The sequence below is a fragment of the Sminthopsis crassicaudata genome, chromosome 3, assembly GCF_048593235.1.
Source record: "Sminthopsis crassicaudata isolate SCR6 chromosome 3, ASM4859323v1, whole genome shotgun sequence".
Lineage (NCBI taxonomy): Eukaryota > Metazoa > Chordata > Mammalia > Dasyuromorphia > Dasyuridae > Sminthopsis > Sminthopsis crassicaudata.
The window spans coordinates 346,444,207-346,457,992 of record NC_133619.1 but is presented as its reverse complement, the minus strand read 5'-3'; positions in this window follow the sequence as shown (position 1 = coordinate 346,457,992).

Below are 13,786 nucleotides of genomic sequence, written 5' to 3'. Positions count from 1 at the left end.
GTCCAGCAGTTTGTATCCAATATGTGACTTTGTTTCTCTGTAATTCTATGAGGAATGTACAAAATCAGATGAATGTGGCCCTTTTAATCTATGTGATTCTTGCTTCAAAAGAAAAAAAATGACATTTTCCCCTAAACCAAATTGAGCTTGAAACAAATTTGGGGATTTGAGATGGAAATCAATATAAGAAATCAATTGACTTCAGAGAAAATGTGTGAGTCCAAGCTGTACAAAAACTGAGGGAGGTTGTTTGGAGGATAGGGGACTGGGAGTGGGGCTGAAGAGTCAGGATTAGTTAATTCACAAAATTAATTTCCCTTGCCCAAGGTGACTTACCTAGTAAGACTTCCTTCATTCACCATCCTTGGTATATAAGTGGAAGAAAGAGCAATGACTTACAAAAATCAATGGTATTGTTTACAAAAGTCATGGAGGGCAGAGAGCTTATTCCCTACCTGCACCCAAGCAAGGAAATAGAAAATAATAACATCATAGAAACTTGGCTCACCTGACTCACTTCAACCTAGTTTGGTATTTTCTGTTCTATCTTGGCATTGGTGCTTACTCCTAGATTGAAAACTTGCAAAGCAGACATTGTATATGTAACCTGTGGTTCAGAATGGGAGCTCTGAGCTCACAAGCAACAGATTAAATCTTGCATGTTTCTCAATACTTATTACAGAAACTGCATAGATTGTTTTGCCTCTGGATAAACTAGATAGTAGATACAAGTATCTTAACATGGATTATTTCCAACTCTCCTCTAGGGGCCCTAAATTTCCCCACAAGTATCAAGTTACAATAAGCATTTAAGAGTAGAATAGGTTAATGGGGTTTTTTTTGTGTGTGTTTTGTTTTGTTTTGTTTTGTTTTTAATGTGAAGAGAAGGGAGTAGGATGCTAGGTCCCTGCAAGCCTACTTTCTATTTTCTCTCCATCTTTTCTCCCCTTGAGTTTCTGTCTCAGTCTCTGAAAATTCCCATCAACAGCTAATCAAATTATCATATCCTGGCCTTGAAAAGTGGTCCTAAGGCCATTTCTGTGGCAGCCCTTCTCTTCCTTCTCTTGGGGTCTGATCCTTCCAGCATCTGCTGCCTCTAGTCCATCTCCCTAACACTGTCAGCATTTTTGTCATTCTGATGGGGGTGAGCCCTGAAAACTGTCTCCCCTAGTTTTTTGTGTATCCTTTTGACATGGGTGAACTCTGTAAAAATTGTGTAAAATAATCACTGAAACTGTGTCCCCTTTGATCTGCCAAAGAAAAGAGATTGGGGTCTCCCAAACTCTAAGGAATCTAAAAGAAAACATACTTTTCAGGCTGGGCCTTTTCTAAGGCAAATCACTGCTCCCCCCTTAGACTTTTCTTTTAGAAGGGAGATGTCTTGTCAAGATGGTGAATTTCTTCTTCTGCAAACATACATAAACCAAAATCTTCATAACAATTAATTATGTCCAAGAGAATAATTTGAAGTGAATTCACAAAATAAGGCAGAAACACAGTATGAAGTAAAACAAAATAAAGTAAGATCTAATGAAATAACATAGGAAAACTTTAAGTATTTAGAATTTCAATTCATTGTTTCTCACTTATTATACCAATTCCCAAATCATAACCCAAATCAGGTGCGATCAGTATAAACAACCGGGTTTGGCTAGGAGCTTCTACCTAGAACTTTTTCAGCAGGGACTTATTCTGAATTCCCTTCTACCCAGACCCCACAAGTAAAGTCAGATGCTAATTCTACCCAGCTGCATGGAGAAAATAGAGAATAGCTAGGGGGATGAGGTGGATGGAAGACACAGTGTACTATAGATTAATGGCTTAGCTAGAAGGGAAAGAACTCCCATGACTGAAGGGAAAGGGACTAAAAACCCAGGGGGCCAGTCTTGCCCTTTCAGAACTTCTTAAGTTGAAGTGCCATCCAGATCCTTATGCCCTGCCAGTGTGAGGAGCCTGAGGACATCTATCCTTCAAGGAAGAGGTTTATATATCAAAGGAGAAGGAATATTAAAGAGTGAGCTGGAAAGCCAGAGAAAAGGAATTAGAAATGCATAAGAAAAGTTGAAAGAACTAAAGTGACCAAGAAATAAAGAATTAAAATATAATTTACAAGAAAGTAAACTAACAGAGAGAATACAGAAGGAGATAGTAGCACGAGTAAATATTACACTATGAAGAAAAATGAAGCAAAATTCCTCAGTGAAAAAGTGAATCCTGAAGAATCCCCAGAGATCATGGAAAAATAACAAGAAACTCCAGAGCATTTCAAAGGAAAAGTAAAACTCTTGAAGAAAAAATTTAAAGATGAAATCTGATTGACAATGAAAATTCTTAATGTAGAATTTAAGAAGACACATATAACAAAAAAGAAGAGGGGGGAAATCATGATAGAAAATCTCTGCAAAAAAGTAAAGACTTTGAAAGAGAGAAGGATCTATTCAAATACAAACATGAAGTGGAAGAAAATTTAGCAGAAGGAAAGTAAATGGGAACAACTAAAACAATAGATAATTTAATAATGAGTTCCAGATGAATGTGTTGCATTGAGAAACTTGAATAATGTATGGTAGAAAATACAAGTATATACCATGATTCTTTGAATATCAAAAACAATATACTGATTAATCATATCCAAACTGCTGCCAATGAAAATTTCTATAATTAACACTTTAAATGCATGTAGTGGTTACATTTAATAATTTCAATAATGAACAAGATATCTTATAGGAAAAAAGCAACTGAAAGAGCTATGAAGTAATGTCATCTTTAACAACTTGGGATTTCTATATAATTAGAAGAAATCAGAGAATCAATAAAATGGCATATTACAAACAAACAAACAAAAGACAAAGGAACTCCAGTTGCACAAAAACAAATCACATGTTATGCCAAGCTGGATCTAATTATCAATGAAATAAATCAAACATAAAGTACTTTCAAACAGAGAGATTTCTGAAAAAATATTGGAGTGAGAATCAGTGATGGAAAGAGAAGTGAGTAGTGTTTTTGACCTGCAAATACTCCAAATGAGAATTACGTAAGTATCAAAGAAAATACTAAATATTAAAATCAATTTTCAATTTTCTTCAGTTTAACTTTTTATAAAAGGAGAAAAAAATTAGTTATAAAAAGAAGAAAAGGGGATTATTAAGGATCAAAAATATCTAAGAGGCTAAAGATTTAAGTTGAATTTAAATAATCAGGAAAGGATACAGCAAGACCTCATATCTTTTGAGGAAGAGATGAGACAGTAAGGATTGTTTCAAAAGTGAAAATTAGTAAAATACAGGAAAATTGTATTCACTAGTCACTCACTCTGGACAAATCATTTAGTCCTTTAAAGTATCACTTTTCTCACCAGCAAATTGAAGAGTTTAGGCTAGATGCATCTGCTGTCTCTTCCAATTCTAAAATTTTGTTTCTATAAATTTGAGATGCAACTCCACTAAATGTTAAATTAGATTTATGGTTGAGTAGAGGAGAATGTAATCTTTCAAGACGAACAGGAAAGTAAGAATTTAAGATTAAATATAGTGGAAGGGAACCATTATGATCAAGAGAATAGAATATGATTCCTAGCCCAAAACAGAAAGCAAGTAGTTTCATAGTAGAGCAAAGTAGGAGGATTCATATTTTGTGGAAAGAGGCATAGGTCTTACCACTTCCTCACTCTACATTGTAATTACCAAAACTGAATCCTGTACCAGGAGAAACAATATATATATATATATATATATATATATATATATATATATATATATATATATATATATATATATATGTATATATATAGTAAGAGGGAACATAGAAACAGAATTAGAGTAACCTGACCTTAGGAGTATTAAGTGATCCTAATTAGGGCAGTAATAAAACAGGCTTCATGACTCAAGAAACAGAGTAATCCCTATTCACATCACACTATTTCCATTCAACATTGTTTCCTTTATGAACTGATGTTCCTAAAAATGGAATATGGAGTAGGAGAAGGAATGGAAGAAAAGTTTCTATAAATACAACAATGTAGTTATGGGTTGGAAGAGGAAATTCACATTTGGCAGTCTAAAAATGTTTATTAGAGACATAGAGGAAATTAATAAAGAACAAGCTATAGAATAGCCATTTGGAAAATAGAATTCCCAACAGACTATTGGGGAAGAAGAATAAGGAGGAAGAAGAACAAAATAAAGGAAAATTTCTTGAAAAGAGGATTGTCAAAGGAATTTAATTTACGATAACAGTTTGGAGAGTGGGAAATCTCAAACTATATGCCTACCTAGATTGGGAAAGAGAAGCTACCAAAAGGAGGAGAAAAATATACATGATAGCTAGCAAGGCTAGTCAACTAATTTAAGAAAATTTAAGGAACTTGTTTGGTATAAGGCAGATCACTGATAAAAGGGAAGACAGAGAGTCTGTGGGAATGGCTCAGCATCAAAGCAGTGTGGCAACACTAAACAAAGGAACAAAGAGAAAGGGAGGATAAAAGTCAATAGAAAAGAAATAAATGGGAGAAAATATAAACCATTAACTATTACTTTAAATATGAATAGATTAAACAATTTAATTAAATGAAGGAAAATGACAGAATAAATAAGAAAATTATACTGAATAATTGCTGCATATGAGAAATAAAATTTAAAAGTGGACACATACAGAATGAAAATGAGTATTTGAAGAGGAAGGAGGTGATAAAAGGAAGAGTGGATAAAGGAAGGCAGTGGTCAGAAGCAAAGCAAACTTTAAATGAGGGACAGTATAAAAAAGGGCAAAAGGATAAATAGAATAAAATAGGATGGAGAGAAATGCCGAATTAGTGATCACACCTGTGAATGTGAATGGGATGAATTCACCCACAAAATAGAAACAGATAGTAGACTGTATTAGAACAAGAATCCAATAATATGTTGCTTATGAAAAACACCGTGGAAATAGACACATAAACAATTAAAATAAGGGGCCAAATCAGAATCTACTATGCTTAAGCTGAAGTTAAAAAGAAAAATGTGAAGGATAGTAATCATGATCTTAAACAAAGCAAAATGAACTCCCTAAGAAAAAATTCTCAAGACCAGATGGATTTACAAGTGAATTTTATGAAACATTTATGGTACAACTAGTCTTAAGACTATATAAATTATTTTTTAAATAGGTAAAGTGGAGTACTACTTTTAGGACATAAATATAGTTTTGATACCTAAATCAGAGAGAGCAAAAATAAAGAATTAATGAAATTGCTAAAAAAAATTACAACAAAATGTTTACAAGGAGATTACAGCAATATATCATAAAGATCACACACAGGTGGGAATTACACAAGGTCTAATTTACTAATAGGAAAACTATATATAATTGATATAATATTGAAACCAACAAAAATTTTTAAAGATAAAATCTATCAAAAACTAAGAGCAAGCATTATCTGTAATGGAAATAAACTTGAAAGATTGGGGTGATGCAAAGATGTTCATGATCATGGCTATTATTCAATATTGTACTAAAAATGCTAGCTTAACAATAAGAAAAGAAAAGAATTTTAGGAATAAAAACATGCAATAAGGAAACAAATTATCACTGCAGATGATATGATATACTTACCTAACAAACTTATAGGATATAAAATACATTTTCAGCATGTCTATATATTATCAAGAACATTCAGAGGGAAGATATAGAACAAAACATTCCATTAAAAATAACTACCTGCCAAGATAAACTCAGGAATTATATGAACATAATTACAAGACATTTTGCACAAATAATGGGGGATCTGAACAACCAGGAAAAAGGTTCATTGCTTATGGGTAGGCTGAGCTAATATAATAAAAACAATAATTCTACCTAAGTTAGTATTTAATAAGTTAATATTTTATAAAATTACAAAAAACATCATAACAAAATTCTTCTGGAATATCAGAAGGTAAAGAATACCAAAAGAATCAATGAAAAAATATGAAGAAAGCCTAGTAATTCCAGATTTCATTCTATATATTTTTTAAAAACAAAGTAATGATTAAAGCAATCCAACTAGTTAGGTAATAGAGTTGTGGATTGGTGGAATAGATTAAGCACATAATACACCCTTGTAAATGATCATAATAATCTAATGTTTAATCAACCTAAAGATTCAAGCTTTTGGGGCAGGAACTGCTGGGAAAACTAGAAAGCAGTTTGGAAGGAAATAGTCATAGACCAACATCTCATACTATGTATCAAGATAAGGTCAAGATGGATAAATGATTTAGATAATAATGGGTGATATCACAAGTAGGGAAACATGGCAAAGTGTGCATGTCAGATATATGGATAAAGAAGTAAAATGTATAATTCCAAATACATGAAGCTAAAAATGTATGTGCAAAATAGCTAATGTAGCCAAAATTAGAAGGAAAACAAGAAATGAGAAAATTTTTAAAAGCAAGTATCCCTGATGATATCATTTCTCAAATATAGAGAGAACTGAGCCAAATTTATAAAAATATGAGCCATTCCCCTGTTGACAAGTGGGCAAAGGATATAAAAAGCAGTTTTCAGAAGAAGAAATCAAAGCTATCACATTAAAAAAAAAATGCTCTAATTCACTATTAACTAGGGAAATGCAAATTAAAACAGTTCTGAGATACCACCTCACACCTATCAGATTGGCTAACATGATAGAAAAAAAAAAAAAGGAAATTACAAATATTAGAGAAAGCATGGAAAAATTGGGCCACTAATGCATCATTGGTGGAGTTGTAAACTAATCCAACCATTCTGAAGGACAATTTGGAATTATGCCCATATTGTAGAGGGCTGAAACTCTGAAAAAGTATGCTTGAATCAGACAAGAGAGCACTTAAGGCTAATTACCTATTTGATGTGAGACAATGACTCTATTAGCATATGTTTGGATAAATGGCTCTTCTCACAGTTGGGTGCTTGCTGAATGTTTGGTGTTTAGATAATGATAGGCAAGGATTAGAGGGCAGAGAGAGAGAGAAAAGGGGGTCAGAGAGTCACTTTGCATCTAGACAAGGAGAAGAGAGGCTGGTGGCTTTGGACTTGAGAATCCAGGATACATCTTTGGCAAGCCTTGTGACAGTTTGTCTCCTTCACTTCTCCCCCTAAAGACCAAAGGACTTTAATTTATCCTGACTCTTGCTGACCCCGAGGCCCTCCAAGAAACTAGCCCATACTTTACACCAGATGACTATAAAACTAAAAGGGAAAAGAACCCATTTGTCTAAAAAATATTTATAGCAGCTATTATTGTAAAGACAAAGAACTAAAAACTGGTGGTCTGTCCATCAATCGGGAAAATGGATGAAAGAGTTATGATTGTGATGATGAAAATAGTCTTGTGTTATAAGAAATGATGAGCAAGGTGGTTTGAGAAAAAAAAAACGATAGATGCAACATGAAATGATTAGAACCAGGAGAGTATTTTACAAAATTAACAGAACATTATAACAATGATAAACTGTGAAAGACTAAGTTATTTTGATCAAGAAAATAATTCTACTTAGCTTCAAAGATCTCATGATGAAAACCCTTTCCATCTGCAGAGAGAGAATCAAGAACTCTGAGAATAGATTGAAGCATATCTTTTTTTTCCACTTCCTTTAATTTTCTTATTTTTTATGTGTATTGTCTTCAAATACAGCTAACATGGAAATATGTTTACATGATTTCACATGTGTAATTAATATCATATTTTTTGCCATTTCAAGAGGTGGGGGAGATGTGAGGCAGAATTTAAAACTCAATTTAAAAAAAAAAAGTTATTTTTTTACATGTAATTGGGAACTATGTAATGAAGTAAATCAAAATTACATGTAAAAAACAAAAAAAGAGTATCTGTTAAAATAATTTACTATCTATCAGATAATTTTTAAAAAGAGATTACATTCATCCTCTCCAATAAATAAAGTGATTAATTTTGCAATGTCAAGAAATATAAACAAGAAATATTTATATTGTGCTTATATTATAGGCAATTTATATCAGTACTAATAAAATATGCAGTAAATGGGACAACTGAATTCATAAAAGAAAAGTGAACTTAATTACAATCATTAAATATAATAGAAAATTACAATAGCTATTGATAGGATGTAGCTAGAAACATAAATTGTAGGACTTTTTACTGTTCTTTTCGCATGGTTCAGTTTGGGTGTACATACTGCCAAAGATAGCTAATCTGATCATTGAATTATGTTAAATTAAAAAAATTTCTTGGTAAAAAATGGGAAGAACGCATTAAGAAATGATTTAATAACAAAAAGAACTAGCAATTAAAAATATTTTTAAAAGTGGAAATACTCCTAGGCTGGGATAACACAGTTGTTAACATCTTCATGTAAATTAGTAGAAATTGTTTTTCACATTAAAAAGAAGTTTGGCAGTACAAATGGGGGGGGGAGGAAGAGGGAAAGAAAGGTGATGAAATTGGAGGAATGACTCAAAAAAGGTATTGAAAAGTAAAGACAACATTACAGAATCTGGCAACTTCAATATACGTTAGTTCTTGCAGCTTTCTAGCTGGTAAAGAACCTTATAGCAAGTATTGCTGGATTCTCACTTTCTTTTCCCAAAAAGGAAATGAGCAATGTGTGCTTGTGACTAATGGAACCAATTTTATTTATTTTATTTTTTACCATAGTGCTAATATCTCCCTATTTCTGTCTTGGGATTATTTCTGATCATTGGCTTGAGAAGATCTTCCAAAAGCCAGACCAATTCTTTTGGTATTACCCTTTGGTCACCTTTCTTCACTTCAACAACAAAGTACATGGCAAACGACCAAATTAAAGACTCTGATAACAAATTATTGTGGAGATATTAAGGCTCCTGAATCATGCTTTCCCTTTTCATGTGTAGTGACTCAAAGATCATTTCCATTGTCTGCATTCACTGTTTTTGCAGACCAGCTTTTTAGATCTTGCCCTCTAAAATCCCCACCAATCTCTAATTCAGTCAGTCAACAAGCCTTTATTAAACTGGTTCCATCACTTTCTGGCAAATAGAAGAAGAAATGAAAGCAATGTCAGATTTTATATTTTTGGGCTCAAAGATCACTGCTGACAATGACTGTAGCCATGAAATTAAAAGACACTTACTCCTTGGGAAGAAAACTATGGTAAATCTGCACAGCATACTAAAAAGCAGATATATCAGCATGCTGACAAAGGTCCACATAGTTCAAGCCAGGGTTTTGTCAGTAGCAATGCATGACTATGAGAGCTGGACAATTAAGAATTGTGAAATTAAGACAATTAAGAAAGTTGAGTGCCACAGAATGGACAGAGTTGAATTGTGGTGCTGGAAGAGATTTTTGAAAGTCCTTTGGTCATGAAGGGAATCAAATCATTCAATTCTTAAAGAATTAATTGAGACTATTCACGGGAAGATCAAAAACCAAGGCTGAAGCTTAAATGCTATGATTACATAAGGGGAAGACAAGACTCATTGGAAAAGGCACTTATGTTAGGAAAGATTGTCAGTTTAAGGAAAAGAGTATGGCAGAGGCTGAGGTGGATAGAGAGTGTCAGAAAAATAAACATGAACTTGGTTAGACTTTGAGAGATAGTAGAATATAGAAAGATCAATATTTTAGAGAAACAGATCATCACATTTTGAGTAATATGGCCAGTTTGAGAAGGGTGGAAAAGGCTTGGAAAAGCCCTGAGATAAGGTAGTTAATTAAGAAGATGTTATAAGGATTGCCTAGTGGCAGCAAGAAAACTAAGCCCTCCTTGTTCAAGGTTATGGACATCAAGAACAGGATGTGAACCCATTTCTCTGTGTCCTGACTGAATTCTTTTATGATTATTCTGCATTGGATCATAGGCTCATAGAACTTTAAAGATAAAATTGACCTGAATAGATATCTAATTAAACCTCATTATTTTTTCAAGAAGAAAATGGAGTCCTAAAGAAAATAAGCAACTTGTGAAATGTCAGAAAACAGTGAGTGGCAGAGCTGAGATCTGGACTTGGGTCCTTGCTCAGTGTATGGTTTTTATATATGTGTAAGTATCCCATTAAACATCAGTTCATAAGTTTTTATATTCATAGCAATTCAAAATGACTCTCTTACTAAAGCAAGGGAGTCAAATTCTGCATCAGTGGGAGGGGGATGTCCACATCACTGAAATCACCGGCCTTTTTAGTACTAACATAAATATATTTTACTTCAGTTTACGGTGGGAGTTTTGTCCATTTAAAATTGTCCTGATAGAATTAATGCTTGGTTTCTGATCTTTTCTACAGTAATAGCTGTATCTAATAATTGTAATCATCTGCAACTGCTGGTTGTCAAAAGAAAGGAAAGCCCAATCAACTCTGTTGTACCAGCAAGCTTAGAGGCAAGAAAACCATTGGCTCTAAGGAAAGAGAAAACAAAAAGGATCATCCTATATCTATATCTATATCCATATCCATATCTATATCTATAAAATAGGAAGTATATAATTAATTAAAAGGACCAAGGATTTGGAGGAAGTCCCTTTCTCCCACTCAAGTTTAGCTGAGTAATTAACATAGCTATGAAAGTAATCACTGATCCACCATCTGGGGCCCGAGAGGCAAAGCTTAACCTAATATAAATTAGTCATCACACAAAGGACAATTTATTTGACCTTAACTCCTTCTTGTGCGTGGTTCCCATGGGAACCTGTGGATGTGGGTGACTGAGGGGCTTTTGCTGTAGATAGAGATTTATGTCCTCACCTCTTCCCCATTGTCATTAGGGACAGATGAGAAAGGAAGCTGAATGAAGATGGCCACAGGAGAGGATTGGGGACAGAGCTGGAGAAGGAGAAAGAGAAGCAGCCATCATTGAGTATGAGGGGATTCAACATAAATTTGAGCAACAGCAGAGACATTTTGTGAACCTGCCTAAAGAATTTTGAAGTCTACTCAAGAAACTCACTTTTTTAATCATAGGGGAATTGTATATTCAGAAAAGTTGGTACAGAGGGCAAAACTTTTTTTTAAAACGGTTTTCTTAGGTGCCTACTATGTGTCAACCACTATGCTAAGTGATAGGGTTCAAAGAAAGGCAAAAAATAGTCCCTGCTCTCAGGGATATCATAATCCAATGGGGGACATACATATAACTGTATGAAAACTTGTCAATGATTGAACTAGACTTAAGGAGGTGAGTTAATTGGCTTCTCCACTTGTATTACACCTACATTTGGCAACTCATTAAGCCTCTCTGGTCCTCAGTTTCCTCATCTGCATATTGTGCAGGGAGGTGTTAGATGAGGTGAATTCTAAGATTCTTTTCCACTGTAAATCTGTTATTCTGATCAGGAAAACAAATAGAAGATTGCTGTAATTTGGGAGTTTAGATAAGTCCATAGAAGTTTACAAGTTCAGAATCCTGTAACAGGCAAACTAGAATTAGAACATAAATGAAACATAAGAGTAATGGGGGAGCATGCTCAGATTTGCTCTGCCTGGTGGGTTATACAAAGCATAAGTAGGTATTCCCTAATTAGTTGTCACTCAGCAAGTAGAACTTTGAAAGCTTCTTTCTGGCCATGAATGGCTGATGGGGTGGTTGTGTGTAATGACAAAAATCTTTTAATTAACCATGGAGTCAGGAGAACTCATGTCTCACAAGTTGTGAGGTTAGAACACAGTGGGTACAAAAAATGAATTATCCATCCCATTGTCACTCTTTATTCATTTAGATGAGAGGATGCAGGATTCCTTTGAGTTTCCCCCCCTATAACCAGGCCAAGGAAGGGACACTGCCTGCCCTGTCCATCACTTGGCCAATTATGGTTTTGAACAAATGACTAGGATTGTCTCTTGTGTTTGGTTCCCGGAGCAAGAGTCCAAGAAACCTAGCAAGGGCTTTGTTCAAGGAACAACCTGATTTGGGAGATCCCAAGGTTTCTATAAGTGGTCAGATCTGGCAAAGTCCATCAGAAATTGTTGTGGCCAATGGCAGTGGAAGTATCTACAATGTGGAAAGGCAGTTACCTGAGAATGGTTTCATGTTAGGGAGCAGGATCTCTCATGGTAGAAAGAAGCTGCATCTACTTATTCAAGAAAGGCATGGACACTGGTGGACAGAGTGGCTCACCTGGTAGAGACACAGACCTCAGGTTTGTTCTAGTACAACCTTTTTATGTCACAAAAGACAAAAATGAGGATCAAAGAAGTTAGCCAACTTTTCAAATATAAGAATTAGTGATAGAGCAGGAAATGGAACTCTAGTTCTCTCAGTGTATGATTTTATGAAGTATTTATCTAGAAATAGGCAATTAAACAGTGCAGTGGATAGAACACTTAGCTAGGAGTCAAAAAGACCTCGGTTCAATTCTCGCTTCCAATTTTTACTAGCTTTGTAACCCTGGGCAAGTCATTTAACCTCAGTTAAGCCATGGCAAAATGGGTATAGAACCTACTTTACAGGGTTGGTGTGAAGATCAAGAGAGATAATATGGTAATTGCTTTGCACAGTGTCTGGCACATAGTAGGAGCTTAATAAATTCTTATTTCCTTCTTACAAAGGTAAGATATAACTTCTGTGTCATCGAGCATGTCCATTAACATCCTTGTGCCTCAGTTTCCTCATCTGTAAAATATGGGGAATGGACTAGATAGCCTGTGAGGTTTCATCTAGCTATAGGGCTTTAAAAAATTATGAAGATGAATAACATATTAAGAATGATACTAAGGAAATGGAACATAGAAGCTCCAGTTCTTGGGCTCTATGTGCACTTGGGGAAAGTGTTTACTGTGCTCTGTTGTATCTTTGGCCCATTTGCTATATACTTCATGTATATCTTGGTTTTGTCTTGCCTTCCCCAACTTTGTTTTTTTCTCTTAGTGACACATGTGTTTCATGTATTCGTAATTGGAGTGGGGTAGGAAGGGTTGAGAAGAGATGAGATAGAGAGATAGAGACAAAGACAGAAACAGAGAGAAAAATACAGACTCAGAAAGAGGGAGAGAAACAGAGGTAACCGGCTTCATATCTTATTAATCTTTATTCCTTCCCTCTTAATGCTTTCTTCATGCTTAAGGCAGTATCTACAGAATAAATGGTCTATAAATTCATTTAATTAAATTAAGGAATGACTTTCTATCTTCTATATAAACACCTACTGCTTTCTTAAATAAGATAGACCTTTTTATTTCTAAATTGTTAATATATATATATAATTTGGCTTAGGTATAAAAGGAAAGGATTATTCAGAAGTTTTGTTGCTGTTCAGTTGTTTCAGACATATCCAACCCTTATTGGATCCATTTGGGGTTTTCTTGACACAGATACTGGAGTTTGCCATGTCCTTTTCTAACTTATTTTGCAGAAATTGAGGCAGACAGATTTAAGTTACTTGCCCTGTTAGTGTCTGAAGTCAAATTTGAACTTGCATCTTTGGGACTCTAGGCTTGACTCACTTATCTGCCCCTTCAGCCAAGATTCAAATTCTGGATCTGCTGTTCGCTTTGTGATTTTGAACTAATGGCTTATTTTCTCCAGTTTTCCTTATCTGTAAAATGATTAGAGTCACTAAGGATCTTCCCAGCTCTAAATTTGTGATCCTCCCAAATGACTCAGTCTTTCTCCTTTCTACCTTATTCCTTATCTTCATTCTTAGAGACATTAATAGTCATATAGATGATCCTTTTATCTCCTTGGTCTTCCAGTTCTTTTTCAGCTACTGTGACCTTTATAAAATAAAAGTATCTGTGATACTTTATCTTTATTCTATCTGGAGCTGTAACCAGGATAGAATGACCAGAGCTGAAATTTTGAGATGCTGGTAGCTGCTTCAATAAGTAA